The following is a 16,965-nucleotide window of genomic DNA, read 5'->3' as shown; positions in this document are numbered from 1 at the left end:
AGCCCTGTGCCCTTCAGCCACATGTAACCCCCTTTCACATTGATGCTTCACTTCGTGGGCAAGGGTCTCACGGGCACATCCATTGCTATGGTGAAGACTACAGTAAATGTGAAAACAATAAACATTAAGAAGGTGTTGATTGAGGCAAAAAAATAAACATAATACCTACACACCAAGATTGAGACAGAAAACCAAAGTCAAATAGTTAAACACTTGATTTATGAAGTCGAGTGTCTGATGCATTCACTATCTCAATTGGGCAGAAGTTAATTGGAAAGGGGAAGCTAAATTCTATTGAGTTATGCAATTAATTGGATACAAGTATATGCAGGTAGCCTAACAGAATATTTTGACAGATTTGCAAACTCAACAGTGTTTGTTGGCATTTATTTGCTGTGAACTGCAGTGCTCATTCAGTCATCACATGACATCTAATAGTGATCTAGAAAACTAAGTGACCCTGAAATGGAATCACACAGCATATGAACCACATCAATTGCAAACATTTACTTGACTTTAATGCGGTCAGCAGCTAACTAACAAGGAATGAAGCTCAAACAAAAGCACGAAAGCAATTTCCCAGCCTCTAAGTGATCAAGGAAGAAATGCTTTAAGCTGGAGATACAAGTCTCACATATTTTTCTAAGTTGTAAATACAATGGCATGAAGTGTATGGTTGTTGAACACAGACAAATCATTACAGTGATTATTGCAGTGCTATCCAGTATTAGTTATTTCAATTATAATTACTACCTTTATTATATTGTCATATTATTATTGTCCGTTCCCCTCCCTCTCTCACACCATCATTCTTCCACAGTCCCTATTTACCTTCCCCACTCCCCATACCTTATCCCTTTCCATTATTCTACTATTCATCTTCATTCTAAGCTCTCCTGCACTCCTCCCTCTTTTCTACCCTCTCCTCTTCCTATTTTTCACTACTCCGTCCCCTCTCTCCCCCTTCCTAATCACTTTTTCTGCACTCGTTCTCCTGACCTCAAGATGGGTTGCACTGTTCTTGTTCCCAGCATTTGTTTCTTCTGGCAAACTTTGTTATTTTTTAGCATATGAAGTTTCTATTTTTGTTGGAAAATATTTCCACCACTACAGTATGTTGCATACTTCATTCCTTGCCAGTATGAAATAATTTGTTGATGCCAAGATAGAATCTATTAAGGTTACCTTTCTAACCACAGCGAAAACCAGTGTACCAAAGTAATACTTGGAAATGAACATGCTAGATTTCCATTTTGAAACAGACAAGGTAAGTCTGGCCAGTATGTCATTCACAATTTTTAGGTTTTTTTCCCCCTTTTTCCGGGTTCTTTTTGGACTCCATCATATTTTTGGAAATGCAATAAAGCCTGCTATCAGCTGGTTAACAATAGCTTCTTGCTATCTCAGCTGTTCTCTGGGAACTAGTTAAACTATTTCAGCTAGTCCTTCAGACATGAAGATTAATATGTGTACAAGCTCAAAAGCATGAGGATGATTGCGGACATTGTATTGTTATACATTTTCAAATCATTTATATCCTTGTATTGCAGTGATACTCATACCATATCTTTACTCGAGAGTTATTCCACCCAGAACATAGTCTCATCTCTATAGACTGTAACTACTGTTTTTTCTTGCAGCCACGGTATTTGATTTATAAAAATAAAAGCAAAATACTGCAGATGCTGGTTATCTGAAACACAGAGGATGCTGAGGAAATTCAGAGGCCGAGCAGAATCTGTAAGAGGGAAACAATGTGAAAATCGAATGCAGTGCGACACTTCCACAGAGGTGTCATACCAGACTTGAAATGTTCACACTGTTTCTCACTGCACAAATGACCTGATGATGTTTGACCTGATAGGATAATGATAGGTATCCTTGTATCAAGCATAAAATCAATGAGTTTCCATTGATATAAACAATTTTTGTCAAACTCATGATTGAATACCAATTTCCCCAAATAATGTCTTGGGTATTTTCTCTCATGGTATTTGTGCTACTATTATTGATCTGTGTGTGTGTGTGTGAGTGCACGTGCAACAATCACCATTTTGCTGCTGTGCAGCTGTGTCCTACTCTTATACATGTTCTGGAAAGTTGCAAATGCAGCATTATTTTCTTATAGCAAGGCAGTGCTTGGGCCTGCGAGTCTTCTTTGTTCCATAATGCTAACTCTCTTAGTGTCAATTGTTTCATCCATTATTTGTGTTAGCTTGTCACCTATGTCTGCACCTTAAAAAGGTGATAGGCTCAGTTGCTCTCCTATGGTAATGCGTTTCTTCTCTCAGGATTTGTGTGAGTGTGTTCCTGGATTCTGCTTCAGACTGTGCAATATCATCAGATTGGGTGGAGCTGAATGTATTCTCCATCATTAACTCTTTTGGAACAGTATGCATCTCCAAAATGTTTGGAGGATTGAGGAGACTAACCTAGATCTATTGTTTCACAATCAATAATTTAAAGATAATTATTTACAAAATGGATATCTTAAGCATAATGCACGAATAAATTATGAGAACATAAAAGGTCTTTTGTTATTAAATCAAAGCAGAAAACTAGGCTATTCAAGGTTATCTATTCATTCCACATAAATTACAGTGAGGAAAAGTTCACCATGCAATTTTCTATAAGCAGCTTCCTGCTGCATATTAATATTCCCACTGAGCTTGCTCAAACTAAAAGGTATTTTCCCTGCCTCAAAATAGTTAACACAACCATCCTGTTAAACAGTGACTTTTTTCTTATTTCTTTTTTCTGCAATTATTTTGAACAGACCACTTCAAGTGAAGATGTTCAGTTAGTCATTCAGTGGCAGTCAGTCAGTCAAGGTAGATAAATGAATTTGCCTTTCAAAATCAGTGCAATCACAAACCTCAAAGGCATTAAGTTATGTTATGTCTGCTGGTGATTATCATAAAACACTGCCAAAAGGAATACTGAGCCAATGGTATCCAAGTTTTATATCCTATTTGTATTGTAGAATAAGAATTAGTAGTAGAAACAAAAACAAATTGTGCAAAAATGCTGACAACGTCTTTTGACTGCATTGAGTTTGAGAATTTTCATTGTTAAAACAGTATAAAACAAACATCTGTTGGCTGCACTCAGGGGATTTTATATATAAACAGAATTTTAAACCTTCATTTTACCAAGATTTTGACCTTCATATGTAATGAGATATGCTTATCATCCAGAACTATTTACCTCAGAGCACCGACTAATCCAAATTCCGAGTGTACCCAGCAGTCATCTACAAAATGACAACTTTTCATTAGATTTTCTAATTCCACAGTAAGACCAACATGGACAGGAGATATTGATGTGTGACTGCATTGCCTTACTTTAAAACGTAGTGAATAATAGTTAACCCCTAAGAATTACTTTGTTTAAAAAAATGAATGCTATTCATTAATTTCTACAATTAATGCATTAACCTTTTCAGCAGTTAATGTTTTCAACACATTAATTATACAGGTTATGGAGATAACAATGTGGCTCAAAAATATTCAAAATTTTAATTCCTTTAACCTTCCTTCATATTTTCAAATTCAAATTGCAAAAGTATTTCCATTTGCCTTAGAATGAATCCTGTAATGCCAGCCATTGACACGACTGCTTCCCAATCATCTGATTCATTGATGGGAAGTGTCTGAGCAAGTGACAATCAAGGAGGCTGTCAGCCAGCAAGTAATAGGGCTTACCACTTGATGGTGGCTAGCTGGAATGTGTCACTCCAGGTCAGGAAGTCAAATAGAAACTGAAAGGGTTGGCTGAGGCAGAGCAGGAAAATGTGTCATCCTTAAAAAGGAGGTAAAAGTAAAAGATTTGGCTGTTGGCAAATAAAGTTTGTCTGATCAAAACACCTTCCTGACACATACAGAAATGTCATGAATCAATTCAAGCAAACGCCTCTTTCACTCCCAATGCCATTTTAACTGCTGACAGAGAGAAGTGGGGCAAGGTGTGAGGCCTTAGCAACAGCATCCCCACCTCTGGGTCAGATGAGCCAGAGTGTACAATAACATCTCTGAATAGATTTGAAAATACTTTTTGACATCTCTTGTGGCATAGTGGTAGTGTTCCAACTTCTGTGCCAGGAGGCCTGGGTTCAAATCCCACCTGCTCCAGAGGTGTGTGACAGCATCTCTGAATCGGGAGAAAGTGAGCACTGCAGATGCTGGAGATCAGTGTCGAAGAGTGTAGTACTGGATAAGCACAGCAGGTCAGGCAGCATCTGAGGAGCAGGAGAATCAACGTTTCAAGCATAAGCTCTTCATTAGGAATGAGGGGGTGGCCCAAGAGGGCTGAGAGATAAATGGGAAGGGGGTGGGGCTGAGGGGAAGGTAGCTGGGAATGTGAGAGGTAGATGAAGTCGGGGATGAAGGTGATCGGTCGGAGAGGAGAGTGGAGTGGATGGGTGGGAAGGAAGATGGGCAGGTCGGACAGGTCATGAGGGCAGTGCCATGTTGGAAGATTGGATCTGTGATAAAGTGGAAGAAGGGAAATGAAGAAACTGGTGAAATCAAAATTGATCCCGTGTGGTTGGAGGGTCCCAAGGTGGAAGATGAGGCGTTCTTCCACCAGGTATCGGGAGTTTCCTCATTTCATTTCCTCACACCTTATCTCAGATCCAACCTTCCAATTTGGCACCACCCTCTTGACCTGTCTAACCTGTCCATCTTCCTTCCCCATCCTCCTCTCCGACCTATCACCTTCACCCCCAATTTCATCGAACTATCACATTTTCAGCTACCTTCCTCCAAACTCCACCCCCCCCCACTTCTGTTTCAGCCCCCTTGGGCCACCCCCGATGAAGAGCTCATGCTCAAAACATTGATTCTCCTGCTCCTCGGATGCTGCCTGACCGGCTGTGCTTATCCAGCACCACACTCCTCGACCCAGCGTCTCTGAATAGGCTGATCAGAAAATATCTGTATTCTGACAGACACACAGCCAGCTTTGTAGAACAGAAACAGTTCCTTGGAAAAGCTAGGAAAAACAGCAATGTTCCTCAGCACACAACAAAAATTTCTATCATTGCTGCTCTGAACACACCCTATCCTTTCCTATGAAATACTCCTGAACTTACCTTAAATCTCAGTATTGTTAGCCTGGCAGCCTACAAGTCGCCTAATGTTTTCAAATTCCAGGCAACCTCAGGGTGCCATCTGGGCTGTTGAATAAGGCCCGGTCAATCAAATGGGACAGACATCATGATTCATCTCCAGGGTCGGCAATATCTGTGGCTTTTCAATAAGAAATTAAAATTTCCCTGTAAATTTTGTTTTGATATCTTATTATCTTCTAATTTGTCACTTTATCTGGTCACAGACACATACATTCACGACATTTGTCTTAACATATCAAAGGTTGGTACGAAATATCTCTAGATATCATTACAGCCCAAAGCAATACACAACGCTGCAGCTGAATTATTGCACAGGACATTGGATTGATCGGCAATTTAGTGGGGATAGAAAGATTTGTGACTGCTATTGACCGAGTCACTTTATACACATTTATAACTTCATTCACTTTGAAAGTTCTTCAAAAGAAAGCTAATTTACAGCTCAACCTCAACTCAAAAAGCTTTTTTTTCTCTGGGAAATGCCCAGTTAAAACCAATTTTAAGAAGTTAGTTAAACTGATTACCTCAAGAGGTCACTAGTAAAACAATTCATTCCTTATGATTAACACATTTAGAAGAACTTGCCAATTGTATTTTCTAATCGCAAGTTTTGTTTACCAGCTGTTTCTTAACGCTTATAGCCAACACATTCCTACCCCATAAAGAAGTCAGCACATATCAAGCTTTAACATTACGTCAGCCTCAAATACTACAGCTGACCTTTGCTAAATTCATATCAATTTTCATCATCCCAAAATAAATGCAGTCAACTCTCTGATTCGTCTCACAACTCTCAAACTTTTATGGGTTGCCATAAATATAATTGACTGTGTTAAGTTAAACTGCTGGATAATTGCTGCTGCCCGAGGCGAGTGGAGGGAGCATCTCAGGAGTATGAAGACAAGTAACAATCGACTCCTATTTCAGTTCATCCAACAATGATTTTAATTCTTTTGTCCGCACTCAGCAGTGATCTTTGTGACCCTCATCAAATGACAAAGCAAGCTCATGTGCTGCCTGACTACCTCGCTTGAATTGAATGTTGCATTGTCATTACTAAACTATCTCCCTTTCTTTTCAATAGGTTTCCACCTACATCTTCCTTGTCACATTAAGTCTTTCTCTATGAAAGCTCCTGTCTTTTTGTATTAAAGCTTGCTTCTTCCATCTGTTAGATGCATTGTACTATGCACGTTTTCTGATTTCAATTCATCGTTTACTGTCATATCCTCAAGAATGTGATGATGGAAAAGCACAGCAGGTCAGGCAGCATCCGAGGAGCAGGAAAATCGATGTTTCGGGCAAAAGCCCTTCATCAGGAATGAGGCTGGGAGCATCAGGCTGGGTGGAAAGATAAATGGGAGAGGATGAAGGACTTGTGCCCAAAACTTCGATTTTCCTGGTCCTCGGATGCTGCCTGACCTGCTGTGCTTTTCCAACACCACACCCTCCACTCTAATCTCCAGCATCTGCAGTCCTCACTTTCGCCCTGTCATGATTATCCTGTGAGCACTTTTTTTTTCATTTTTCCACCTTTTCTTCTTTGAGGATTGTATGTAGTAATGTGAGAGGATAAGCTTGTTGCCTCAGGAGTAACTATAAACTCCATAGCAAGAGGGTGACTTGGCATTCTATTTTGCCTGAAGCAGAGATACCTTTCATTGTGAGGCACTTGACTGACTTTGTGAATCACACAAAAGGTCCATTGAGAGGTTGTATGAAAGTAATACTGGGGTCTCACCAATGTAGGTACTGTGCTTGTCTCCATAATAACAGTCTTCTTTGGATAGAAGTAACAATAATGATTCAAGTTGATAACCTCATTAGAACCCATGGCCAGAGCTCAGTTGGCTGATCTGCTGAGTATTTTCAATGTTTTCTGCCTTGATTTCCAGCATCTGATGGCACAGAACACTGAAGAAGGAGGCCAAAACCTTGAAGATGCTGTGCCTCACATCCTTGCTCCCACAGAGTCTGCAGGACACAATCCTGAGCCAAAAGGATGAGTTGATGAGTAATGGTCTACAAAAGCTAGCAACCAAAAGGCACAGTGCGCATGTAAGCAACACCGGATATATGAAGTTTGCACCAGGCATAGTTGGGATGAGGAATGAGCAACCCTTAATCCTTACATGTTTATGTTCTCTCCTGCAGATTGGGGTCAAGTTGAAACAAGAAGGGGTCAAAATGCCCCAGACCAGACATCCATTTCTGTGGGGGAGGAGCAACTATCAGAGGGAGAAGCTGTTCTTTTTTGATCAGGGAAATGTGGACATTGCTGGCTCTGACAGCATATTTTGCTCTTTCCAAATTGCTGCTGAGATGTTGGTGAGTTGCCTTCTTGACTCACTGCAATCGTTGGGGTCTAGTTACACATTCAGCACTGATAGGAAGAAAGTTTCAGGTCTTTGAGTCAGTGGCAGTGAAGGAATACTGATATAATTCTAAGTCAGGATGGTGTGTGAGTTGGAAGGGGTGTTGCTGGTGGTGGTGTTCTCATGCATTTGCTGCCCACATTCTTCTGGGTGATGGAGATTGTGGGTTTGGAAGATGCTGTTGAAGGAACCTGAGTGAGTTGTAGTAATGCATTTTGTAGATGATATGCATTGCTGTGACGGTGGTAAAGGAAATGAATGTGAAGATGGTCCTGGATTAAAGATGGTTGGGCCCAGGACACTATGCTGAGGACTTCCTGCAGTGATGTCCTGAAGCTGAGTTAATTGACCTCCAATAACCACAACCATAACTATATGCCAGGCATCATTCCAACCTATGATTCCCAGTCACTGCAGTTTTGCTAGAGCTCTTTAATGCCAGACTCAGTTGAATGCTGCTTTAATGTGAAGAATAATCACTCTCACTTCACTTCTGGAATTCAACTCTTTTCACCAGTTTGGATCAAGACTGAAGCCTAATGGCCATGGCAGAACCCAAGCTAAGTATCAGTGAGCAGGTTATTCCTTTGCAATGCTGCTTGATAGCATGAGGAGAGAGTGAGGATTGCAGATGCTGGAGATCAAAGTCAAAAAGTGTGGTGCTGGAAAAGCACAGCAGGTCAGACAAAATCCAAGGAGCAGAAGAGTTGACATTTTGGGCATAAGTCCTTCATTAGCACTGTCAACAACTCATTTCTTCACTTTGCTGATGATTGAGCATAGATTGACCAGGCAATAATTGGCCGATTGGATATGTCCTGCTCTTTGTGTAGGGGACCTCAGCAAAATGTCAGTGTACTCAAAAAGCTTGACTAGGGGCGCAAATATTTTGGAACACGAATTTTCAGTATTATTGCTGGGATGTTGTAAGAGCTAATAGCCTTTTCAGTGTCCAATGCCTTCAACCATTTCTTGATGCCACATGAAGTGAATGGAATTGGTTGAATGTTGGCATTTGTGATGCTTGGGACCTCAGGAGGAGGCCAAGATAGATCATCCATTCAGCACTTCTGGTTGCAGGTGGAAGCAAATGCTCCTTCTAATTTGCACTTATGTTCTATGTGACCCCATCATTGAAGATGAGGATATTTTTAGAGTCTCATATCTTTGTTAATTGTTTAAATGTCTACCACAATTGATGTGAAAGAGCTTAAATCTGATCTCTTGGTTGTGGGATTGCTTAACCATGTCTATTGGCTGACACGTCATTTTTAGGCATGCCTAGTGCTGCTCCTGGCATGACCACCTGAACTTTTCATTAAGCAAGGGCTGACCTCATGGCTAATGGTAATGGTAGATTGTAGGATATGTGGGGGATGAGCTCAAAAACAGGATAAACATGACATTGGAATTTAACTGTGAATGCAAAAATCTGCCAGGCTTCCTAACACATCAGTGAAATTAAGGTAGGAACACCAACAATTGAAGAGGCTGAAGACAAGAGGAAAAACAAATCTGTGAGTACTGAAACCTCACTGATACTATCCCAATAGATGTCGAAGTCCCCATCCTCCTCAACCTCTTTGCCTCTGTCACCTTTCAGAGCCCTACTGGAGAAAGTTGTAGTATTTCCCAGTTCATCGCAAGCAAATGCATCAGACAGGTTACTAACCTTACTTAGGCAGAGGTGAATACTGCAGATGCTGGAGCTTAGAGTCAAGATTAGGGTGGTGCTGGAAAAGCACAGCAGATCAGGCAGCTTCCAAGGAGCAGGAAAGCTGAGGTTTCAGGCAAAAGCCCTTCATCAGGAATGAAGCTGGAAGACTCAGGGTGGAGAGATAAATGGAAGGGGGTGGGGCTGGGCAGAAGGTAGCTGAGCATGCAATAGGTGAATGGAGGTGGGGGTAATGGTGATAGGTCTGAGAGGAAGGAGGAGTGGTTAGTGGGAAGGGAGTTTGACAGGTGGGACAGGTCATGAGGATGGTGCTGAGCTGGAAGGTTGGAACTGGGGTAAGATGGGAGGATGGAAATGAGGAAACTGGTGAAGTTCACGTTGAAGCCATGGGGTTGAAGGGTTCTCCGGCGGAAGATGAGGCGTTCTTCCTCCAGGCGCCTGGTGGTGAGGGAATGGAGATGGAGGAGGCCCAGGACCTGCATGTCCTCGGCAGAGTGGGAGGGGGGGTTCAAATGTTTGGCCACAGGGTGGTGGGGTTGATTGGTGCGGGTGTCCTGGAGATGTTCTCTGAAGCACTCTGCGAGGAAGCATCCGGTCTCCCTAGTGTAGAGGAGACTGCATTGAGTGCAACGGATACAATAAATGACATGTGAGGAAGTCTGACCCCACTCTGCCCCACCCCTGCACCCCCCCTCCCGTCTGCCCCCACACCACTTGTACCCCACCCCCAGCCCCACCTTCACTCCCCCGTCCGCCCCCACCCACACCGATCCTGCCCCCAGACCATTCCCAGCCTCACTCCACTGACCACTCCCACCCTGCCACCAAGACCTGATCAAGTGTATCTTAAAACATTGTGGGAAGCTAGGGAAGAGATTGCGGGGCCCTTTGCTGAGATGTTTGTTTCATCTGTGGCCATGGGTGAGGTGCCAGAGACTGTAGGGTGGCTACCGTGGTGTCTTTGTTGAAGAAAGGCTGCAAAGAGAAAACTGAGAATTTTAGACCACTGGGTCTAACTTCACTGGTTGGTAAGTTGTTGAAGGGGATTCTGAGATACAGGATCTACATGAATTTGAAGGGGCAGAGACTGATTAGACATAGTCAGCTTGGCCTTGTTCGTGGGAAATCGAGTCTCACAAATTTGATCGAGTTTTTGAGGATATGGCCACAAAAATAGATGGGGCAGAGCGACAGACTCCATGTAGATGGTGTTTCTTTTCAGCAATACCCATATCTAAAATTAATGAAAAAAGGGCAGGCACGGTGGCACAGTGGTTAGCACTGCTGCCTCACAGCGCCAGAGACCTGGGTTCAATTCCTGCCTCAGGCGACTGACTGTGTGGAGTTTGCACATTCTCCCCGTGTCTGCGTGGGTTTCCTCCGGGTGCTCCGGTTTCCTCCCACAGTCCAAAGATGTGCAGGTTAGGTGAATTGGCCATGCTAAATTGCCCGTAGTGTTAGGTAAGGGGTAGATGTAGGGGTATGGGTGGGTTGCGCTTCGGCGGGGCGGTGTGGACTTGTTGGGCCGAAGGGCCTGTTTCCACACTGTAAGTAATCTAATCTAATCTAAAACTGTCAACTAAATTAATAATATTGAAATGAACATTCTTCCAGTTAGACCAACTCTTCTGTTTGGTGTGCATCTATATATGCATGTGTGTGTATGTGTGTGTGTGTGAGAGAGAGAGAGAGACAGAACAGAGACAGCACATGCTGGGAATTCTTTTCACTCTACACTGGAATGTCCAAAGTACATGAGGAAAATGAAAAATTCACTAAAACTTGATAGAAATGGATCAAGCTCTAGCTACTGTGATGGAACTCTAGATGTGAAAGACAGATACAACATGGGCACTATAGTTTAAGTTCAGCTATTGTGACCCATAATATCCAAAATGTGTCAAATCAGAATAAAATATCAGCAATAGCAGTTTAACAGAAGTGATGTGAATGGTATTGGATTGAAAGTCAGAGTTAACAATGTTATGGACAGCACGGTGGCACAGTGGTTAGTACTGCTGTCTCACAACGCCAGAGACCCGCATTCAATTCCTGCCTTGGGCAACTCTCTGTGTGGAGTTTGCACATTTTCCCTGTGTCTGCGTGGGTTTCCTCCAGGTGCTCCAGTTTCCTCTCACAGTCCAAAGATGTACAGGTTAGGTGAATTGGCTATGCTAAATTGCCTGTAGTGTCAGGTGAAGGAGTAAATGTAAGGGAATGGGTCTGGTTGGGTTGCTCTTTGGAGGGTCGGTGTGGACTTGTTGGGCCAAAGGGCCTGTTTCCATACTGTAAGTAATCTAGTTTAATGTTTATTTTTAGATTTGTTTTCTTAAGAATTTTGGCGGTTGCATTGAATTGAAAATGGCATATTTCTGTAATCGTTAACACTGTAGCCAGAGTCAGTCAACCAGAACTATATGATGGCAATGGTTAATGGTTTTTGCTCTAAGCAAAACTACTTGGTCAGTGCAACAGCAGAAACAACTTTACCCCAAATGCTGTTATGTTCTTGGGAGAAAACCGTCAGGATGTATTTCCATGAATATTCTCCTGATTACTGAACCTATCTTTGATGGATCTGTAGAAATTCCAGAGAAACAGAACGAATGAAGGAGTCAGTAGGTTTTCCAGCAAAATTATGGCAATTCAATTCCAATACTTTGTTATGATTATATAAATAACTGAGAAAAAGACATATTTTGAGGAAAGCAGCGAAAGAGTGTAAGTAAAGTACTTGCAGCTTAAGTAAATGCTACAAATCCATTAAACAATAATTAAATATTTTACAATGTAAATAATTGAGGAGCAATAATAAAAATGATTCACATCTTAAACATGATTTCTAAATTGGTACATAAATATTATCACAACCACCATGACCGCGAGAACGATATCCTTCAGTTTCATTAAGTATGTAATATGTGAAACACTGCTTCGTAAATGTGTTTTATTACAATAATGGGCAAGCCAACATGGCTTTTAACCAATAAAGGTACAGCATTAAACAGTGAAAATTGCACTCCACATCCTAGACTATCCATAACATATAACAAAACAATCACTTCAAGGTTAATTAATCAATGAACACTATGACTATGAGAAATCCTTCAAGAATCCTTCCTGTGAATGTTTCATTTCCTTGTTGAAAAAAAGCAGTTTATGATCAAGACAAGGCAGTAAGGCAGTAGGGTAATTTTAATTGGTAAACACTTGGTTTTCATCAGATGGAGGGAGCTTAAATCAGTGTCGATACCTCATGCAAAAGTTGAGGCTTATCCTTTACATTAAGAAATAGTATAACAAATGAAATGTGGGAGTATAGCTAATGTTGAGACTCAACAAAGCATTGATGAAAAAGCAATGGCTGGCAGAACATAGCAAGCCAAAATCTAATGGCAATAATAAATAGTGAAATTATATGGGTGTTATTACATTAGGAACTATTTAGGGTTTAAGCTTTGCCTCATGAAACAAACTCTAGCATATCAAGTACTTGCGATAAAAGAATGTCTTACTACTGCCCAATAACTACATGAAATATACAAGGGAGTTCGGGCTATACAAATTGCTACAAAGAACAATTTGTCAATCAAGCTGCCATCATTAATTTCTTCGTGTGTTGTAATTTTAAACTCAACAATCAACATTTCTCCAAAGTGAAGCAGTCACTCAAGGGATATATTTTTGCTCTGCTCTGTGTGCAAATTAAATATAATTTACTTACTTAAATGGGGAGGTTTGCAATGTCAGTTTAACACAGCATATCTTCCTTAATGGATTATTGTTTCTTTTTGTATTATGAAATGGAACTTTCAGTGAAGAGGAACCTTCCTTCTCCTGCTCCTCATTTGTATGTTTGACAAAGTCCATACAAGGGACAGACTGACTTCATGCAATGGTCGGTTTCTGTGCTGGAAGATTAAATGTAATCAGAAGTAACAGTGTTTAAATTGTGCCATGATCAAAGAAAAATGTTCTATACTGACATCCAACCTTATGGACAATAGTCCCACCTCAGAAACCTACCTGTCAATGGGAGGCTGGCAGCTCTCCGGCACTTTGAGCATGTGGAATTGGATCATTTGAGCACATCTCACTGGGTGCCCAGACCAGGAAATGGGGCCAGGCTGTGAGAGGCAATGGGGTGCAGCAAGTTGACAGCGTGATACCTCGGGTGCCTCCTGTGGGCTCAGAGACCTACTATGCTGGACTACTCCTGCCATCTGTAACTAGCCTGCACGGTGAAATCTGCTGGGATGGCTGCTTCTGCAATTACAGAATAATGGAATGCTGAATAGAAGGAGGCTATTTGACCCATCATGCTTATACCAACCCTGCATCAGTTATTTTGCACCTAAGGTCCATTTTAATGGGTCAGGTTAAGAGAAGATTATGCAAGTAGTGGAGAAAAACAACCAGGGCCACACACAGTTCCTTGTGGTATATTGCTATTATGTTTTAAATGTCTGTGTAAAATATACCAGGAAGCTCTTTAGCAGGAACTGGAAAAAAAAGTGTGTAGCATTTCTAATTCAGAAAGAATGTGCTCCCTTCAAAAAACTGCTAAAAAATGTGGGAAATTGTATCAAATTATTCAGTAGGAAACTAATTGCTTCTGGAGGTCAAGGAATGCTTTAAATCTTTGGTTTCAACATTCTAGTAAATAAATATTCAAAATCACCACATCACACATAGAGACTGGCATTAATGTGAATTAATTTCTATCGCACAATTCACACCAACTTTCCCATTTTTGGTCAAGCACATGGCGAGATAACTACTGCAAAGAGCCTTGGGATGTTGAGTTAAAGGGGCTATATAAATATATGCTATTGAAATTCAGAATGCTGATTGAGATTATCTGCTTTCCAACTGGGAACGGAAAGGAACTCCAAGGGTGAGGGATTTTAGAGATAACAGAGAAAGGTCAAATTTAATAACTTTTAAAAGGTTCCGGGAAAATGCTAGAATTAAGAAGTAGGACGCTGTGCAACCAAAAACCACAAAATCCCAGCTTTATCACAAATGGGATTACATGATCAGTAAAGGGAATTATGTCTCTGCAAGTTCCAACTTTCTCAGCGAGCTTCAGTTGATAAGCAATGCTGTTTCTACTGTGTAAATCACAGAGAAGGTTTCCCTCCATGAATGACTCAGCTTCATGGCGGTGCGCTCATTACAGAGACTCGATTTCCTGACTTCAGGGAAATCTGGACCTTTGTTAAAGAGTGCACCAGTCTTATCTTGACAACTTGCCTTACTCCTGTGTATGTTCCATGCTGGGTTTGAATGACAGGCAACAGCTGCCCTGGGACTTAAACCTACAGCCATCTGGTATTGAAGCTGGTATCATTTTTGTACAGAAGCTTGTTTATCTTTTAAAAGAAAGGGGAGATATTTTCCATTGTACTTTTAAACTAGATGCACCCATTTTAGTCATCAGGTAGAATTTCTTTAGCCAAAGTTAAAAATCACACAATACCAAGTTATAGTCCAACAGGTTATATATAATCTTGTATTGTGTGATTTTTAAATTTGTCCACCCCAGTCCACCACTGGCACAACTACATCACTTCTCCAGCCTGGTGGAAGGACAAACCAATGTATTGTGAATATTATTGACATTAGGTTAGAATTCCAAAGTTAACCTTGGCTTGCTAATTTCTTTCCAAGTACAGAACCTGAGTCCATGGGAAAATCATAATTGTTCTGGCAGGAAAGCAATTGACCCTATTAAAATACATTTAAACCTTTTACCCATGAATTCTTTCTTCCCCAGTAGTACACAGGTTCCATTCTGTGTTTGTATCTTGCTCAGCCTACCAAATAAATGCATGGAAGCACCACCAGCTGCAAGTCCCCCTCCAAATCACGCACTACTCTGACTTACAACCATATCACCATTCCTTCATTGTTGCTGGATCAAAATCCAAGAACTCCCTCCATAATGGCACTGTGGTTGCACCTACACTCAAAGCACTGCAGCAGTTTAAGAACATGGCTCACCACCAGCTTCTCCAGGGGTACAATGGGTGGGAAAATAAATGCTGGCCTCATCAGCAAATCCAGTAACAAACTAACAAAAAAAACCAGGAAAAGCACTGATCAGTCACATTGAGAAACTCAAGATAAAGTTTTTGAGAGACTGCTCAATAGAGTATATTCTGTCACTGTTTGCCAGGTGACTGCCAATGTTTCAAAATACCTTTCACCAGTCTATCACTGCACTCATTTCAGTTGAATTTCCCTGCTGTCGATATTCAGCATGATGTGGTGCAACTTATGTAGCTCCACTATACCACTTTGATGAAGGGCAAAAGCAGAAGCCCCACAACTGTCATGAGTAACTAAGACCACCAGCTGCACTCTCCTCAGTCACTTTCATCCATGGAGCAGAGTAGATAGCCATCAAGATCCAGCTAAACAGAAATGAGACCCCAAATACAGGGTCTTGTGGTAGAGATTCTCCTGTTATGGCAGCTAACATCATGAATTTCTTATTTAAGGACACTAGAGCACATTGCCAAGGATTGACAAGATCCTATCACTGGATCTGCACTGGTATCTGCATCAAACATGATGTCTGCTCGATCCTCTAGCACTGAGCAAGAGCAGAGTGGAATGCATGTTGATAAAGGTTTATGAGGACGAGAGAAGGATGCCACTTATGGTTAGAGCATGAGATGGGAACTACACCAAGGGATGAGTGTAGAGGACAACAGGCTAAAGATGAATGTAAGGTTGACTGTCCAGTTGATGTAAGGTGTCAACAGAAAAAATGATGAGTGGAGATTCAAGGTGCATTAACCTGAATAAAACTGTAGAGGAGATTGCTGAGCTTTTGGATTTGGCACCTGAACTTGTTATATATTTTGGCTCATTTTCTCCATTGTAATGAGATTGCATTCCTGCTGCATACTTCCTTGGCTACTCCATCCACAATTACGTTGTTGGAAAGCTTGTTCTCTTCTTTGTATTCTTAAAAGTTCCTCAGGCCTCATAGCAGAATCTCCAGAGGTGTAAGGTTACAACCTTACAAGGAGAAAATGTCTTTGGTCCTCACATCATTTCTACTGTTGCTGCAGTCTCAAAAATCCAAATATTAATTTATCTTTATAACTTAACTGAGTTTTGTTTGATTAGAAATCCTTCCCTTGACAGAATAAATGAGTCATCCACGCACCGTCCCTAATTGGGTGGGAGCCCAAAGGTGGAATGCTAATGGTGTTGCTTAGGGAAAGAGCCTCAGTAAAACTCATCCATTCATCATTCATAGAGTCATAGAGATGTACAGCACAGAAACAGGGCCTTCGGTCCTAACTCATCCATGCCAACCAGGTATCCTACCCTAATCTAGTCCCATTTGCTAGCACTTGGCCCATATCCCAATAAACTCATTCTATTCATGTGCCCATCCAGATGTCTTTTAAATGTTGCAATTGTACTAGCCTCCATCACTTCATCTGGCAGCTCATTCCATACATGCACCACCCTCTGCATGAAAAAGTTGCCCCATAGGTCCTTTCCTCTCTCACCCTAAACCTGTGCCCTCTAGTTCTGGACTCTCTCACCCCAGGGAGAAGAGTTTGTTTATTTATCCTATACATGTCCCACCATTCGAGAGGCTAAGAGCAGACAATTCTGTCTACTAGATCTAGTAGACAGATTTGCTGACGACATGCCCCCCCGCAGATCCTGCAGTCACCACCTCTGCTCCCCACTCACACCCCCGATGCCCCAGGGGAGCGTCACTTCCATAAATGACATCACCCCCCAGTCTCTCT

The sequence above is a fragment of the Chiloscyllium punctatum genome, chromosome 20, assembly GCF_047496795.1.
Source record: "Chiloscyllium punctatum isolate Juve2018m chromosome 20, sChiPun1.3, whole genome shotgun sequence".
Taxonomy (NCBI): domain Eukaryota; kingdom Metazoa; phylum Chordata; class Chondrichthyes; order Orectolobiformes; family Hemiscylliidae; genus Chiloscyllium; species Chiloscyllium punctatum.
This window is presented reverse-complemented; position numbering follows the sequence as displayed.